A 4,164-nucleotide genomic window follows, 5' to 3' on the forward strand; every position below is an offset into this window, starting at 1 on the left:
TTAAATTATTGTTTTATTTATTTATTTATTTAAATCGCTAAGGAGAGTGAACTTGGGTGGGCCAATCTCCATGGAAACAAGAGATTGTCACATGTGTCAGTCGCTGCCAGGCCCCAAGCCTCAGGAGCGAGGTACGAATCAGAGTTTGCCTACTCCCAGAGTCCACTAATGTGTCGGTAGTCCTTTGTTCGACCTGTATGAACAAGAGGTAGGGATCACCCCCAACATACCCCGCCCCCTGGTATACTTCCCCTGTGGTCTGGACAAGATCACCATTTCACCATGGGGCAATTGAGGGCAATATGACCCGCCTCATGACACCTGTAACAAAGGTGAATAGACAGAGGTGCAGGTTATGTGTTCTTGTAAAAAAAAAAATGTTTAATTCATAATAAAACTAAGTACATTTAGATTAGAATTAGAATTAAAAAAAAAATAGTAAAGACTATTTTAGATACATGCGAATTCAAACGAATTAGATTGAGTAGATTGAGATTTGCAGACCGTAGAGAACATGATCGCCTACAAGGCAATAACAATTCAAAAATGTACGATGAGACAAGACCTTTCATGGCTGTATATGTCAGCATCTCCAAAGAGAAGCCAGTGAAGGGAAGGCAGAACAGGGGTGATATGTTCCCGAGAGCAGGTCTTTGTCAGTATTCTGGCAGCAGAGTAGAAATACCAATATAGAGAGCATTGCAGTAATCAGGTCTAGATGTCACCGCAGCATGAATTCATTTTTTGGCATCTGGCTGAGATAAACAAGACCTCATTTTTGCAATGTTTCGAAGGTGGTAGTTGGAGGTTTTTGTTATCATTTTGATGTGTAGAAGAAAAGTCAGTTCTGTCAGTTCATTGAAGTTGAAAGACCATCAAGCTGTTCCATTTGTGAGTGCTGTAGTTGTTGATAAGGGTCTAACAAAATCCTTTCAATCTTATTAAAATGTAATTGCAGAAAGTATCATCTGGTTTAAAGGACATGTAGATCTGATCATCATCCGTATTAAAAATGAAAATCCACAACATGATTTCGAATGGTCTTCCCCAGTGGAAACATGTACATGCAGAAAAGGAGTGGAGCAAGCATAGAGTCCTGAGGGACAATGTCCTCATCAATGGAGACAATCTGTTTTCGGTCCAGTAAATAAGAGTTCCAGTAACACCAACATAATTTTTCAGGCATTTTAATAAAAGTTTGTGGTCAGCATTGTCAAAAGCACCAGTCCAATCCAAAAGCATTACAATTTAAAGGGCCAGAAAATAATCTGATAGGTGCTGCTTCCAAATATCTTCATGCACCTGAAGTCCCATTAGAAAAACAATGATATTTGTCAAGTATGCATTATAAAGTTTAGCCATATTCTCCAACTGCAGATTCTTAAGAGAAGAACAATCTATCACAGATTGAAGCTAAACTATTTCCAGATTATTCAGAGACCTGCATTTCATTTTATGATGAGGTTTGGTAAAATAGAGGGGTGCATCAATCCTGAAAAATATGCAAAAATTATTAGAGATAGAGATTAAAAACTGCAACATTACCCACTGGCAACCCTTGGCTAATAACAAGATCCAGTACATGTCCTTTGTTGTGATTTGGAGCTTTAACATGTTGATTAAGATCAAAACCATCAAGCAAATCTAAAAAAACGATGGTAGCTTTTGTTGATAAATCATCTATATGCACTTTAAAGTGCCCCAGCAGAAGTAGCTTCTTGTACTTTACACTGAAATCAGATAGCAGTTCTGAAAGGTCCTTATATCTGGGAGGTCTGTAAAAAAGCATCGTCTGGAGGTGTGCATGCGATTTAAATGTTAGCCAGCGTAGTTCAGGGGGTGTGCAGCAGGGGGCTTTCAATTTCCTGTCAATTAGTACCTATTTTCTATTTAAGCCCTCATCACTTGCTCCTTTGCTGTCTAGCGTTTTGTTTTGAATCCTGACTGGTCGGTCCCTTTGCAGCACCTCCCTTCACTACCTACCGCATTAATCCCATAGGCATCGCTACCCGCAAGTATTCTGGTACGAAATGCCTTATCATTGATCTATCTGCTCCTCGGGGCAGTTACACTCGCAGCATTACCTCCCTCATTTCAAGTGAGGAGTTCTCTCTTCATTACATTAAACTATCAGACGCCATTAATTCTATCAAGGTCGCAGGTCACAGAGCCTGGCTTGCCAAAGCTGATATTTCCGATGCATTCAAGGTTATGCCTGTTCACCCTTCCCTCCGTTATCTTTTCAGAGTCTGCTGGACAGACAAGTTCTATTTTTCCACCCAGCTCACTTTGGTTGCCGCAGCAGCCCAAAAATATTCTATTCCTTGTCAGAAGCCCTCTGCTGGATTTTGCTCAACATCTATCATGTTCCCTTCCTTCTCCATCTCTTAGATGACTTTCTGCTCATCTCCCCCCTTCAGATCCTCCAGCTCAAGCAATTAATCAGCTTAAGACCCTTTTCTCATCACTTGGTGTCCCCCTCTCCAAAGAGAAAACCATCGGCCCCATCAATTCCTCAGCATTACCCTCGACACAGTGAAATTCGAAGCCAGTCTACCTTCTGCCAAACTCCAGCACATACTCTCACTCATTAACGGTTTCCAGATCTCCTCTACTATTAAGAAGCGTGACCTCCTGTCTCTCCTTGGTCATTTCAATTTTGCCATCTGCATCATTCCTCAGGGTAGAACATCTATTTAACGTCTTCTTGCCCTCTCATCAACTGCCAGGAACCTGAATTCACACATCAAAATCTCAGCTGAGGCCAGAAAAGATATAGAGATGTGGATTAATCTCCTTTCTAGCTGGAACGGCCTCTCTCTATTTTATGATGACTTCATTTCAGCTCCTCACGATCTCGCCCTCTTCACTGATGCCTCATCCACTGGATTCGGCGGCTTCAAAGCATCAGAATGGTTCTTCAGCGCTTGGCCCCCTGAAATTCAGATCCTTCCCCCTCAAGAGAAATCCAGGGCTCTCCTAGAAATATATCCAATCGTAGCTGCCGCCGGGTCACCAGTGGTCAAGGAAATCAATTATTTTCTTCAGCGATAACAAACCCACAGTGCACATCATAAATAAAGGGCATTCTTCATCTCCCCTCATCATGCGATTGCTCCGCCATCTCATATGGTCTTCTGTATCTCTTAACTTCTTAATACAAGCCCACCACCTTCCTGGTACCCATAATAATGCTGCCGATGCTCTCTCTCGTCTGCAGGTATCCAAGTTCCGTCATCTGGTCCCAACTGCTTCCCCAGTCCCTCTCCAATCCCCTCAGTTTCATCAGCTGCTACTAGACTGAAACCTACCCTCAGCAACCTTCTACAATCCACCCAACACTACATGTCTGCAGCCCTTGCCCCTTCTTCAAGAGCTTCTTATTCTACAGCCTGGTCAGCATTCCTAACCTTCTGCGCTCATAATCACATCTACCCTCTTCTATTTAATCAAGACTGGATCTTGGCCTTCATCGTCCATACTAAGGAATCTCTGCATCTCTCCCCAGCTTCCATTAAATCTTACATTTCAGGAAAACAATATCACTACCGCATCATGTCCATGCCTTCTTCCTCCATCCTCTCCATTCCAGCAGTTCGTCTGACCCTCCGCGGAATCCTCAAAAGCTTCCCCCCTGCCGTACCTTCACGCCTGCCTATATCAACAGACATTCTCCATTCACTCATCTCTACTCTTCGGAAAGGCTGCTTCTCCCCCTATGAGGATCTAGTCATGGAGACCATCTGCCTCACAGCTTTCTTCGGCTTTCTCAGAAGCTCAGAATTCACAGTTCCCTCAGCTTCTTGCTTCCCCTCGGTGGGTATTCGTTTATGTGACCTCGCTTCTAATTCCAACTCCTATTTCCTTATTCGGCTGTGCACTTCAAAGACAGACCAACTCTGGCGCAGTCAGTTCATTCAGCTTTCAAGGACCAAGTCTGCTATTTGCCCCTTTTCAGCAGTGTCAAGATATCTCTTATGCAGGAAACCCTGCCCCACCCCCCGGACCCTCCATTCATCGATTCTTCCCGATCTATCGTCACTCGTCTCTGGTTCTCAACCCACCTCTCCACCCTCCTCTCTAGAGCAGGCCTCCATCCTCACCTTTATTCACCCCATTCATTCCGTATCGGTGCAGCCACCTCCGCTGCAAGGACCAGCATCA

The 4,164-nt window shown here is 43.7% G+C and overlaps 1 pseudogene; it reads left to right on the forward strand.

The window, feature by feature from the left end:
• The first annotated feature begins 546 nt into the window (after positions 1-546).
• LOC121326067 lies at positions 547-3,054 on the forward strand (annotated as a pseudogene).
• The last annotated feature ends 1,110 nt before the right edge of the window (positions 3,055-4,164 follow it).

The sequence above is a fragment of the Polyodon spathula genome, chromosome 1 (assembly GCF_017654505.1).
Source record: "Polyodon spathula isolate WHYD16114869_AA chromosome 1, ASM1765450v1, whole genome shotgun sequence".
Taxonomy (NCBI): Eukaryota; Metazoa; Chordata; class Actinopteri; order Acipenseriformes; family Polyodontidae; genus Polyodon; species Polyodon spathula.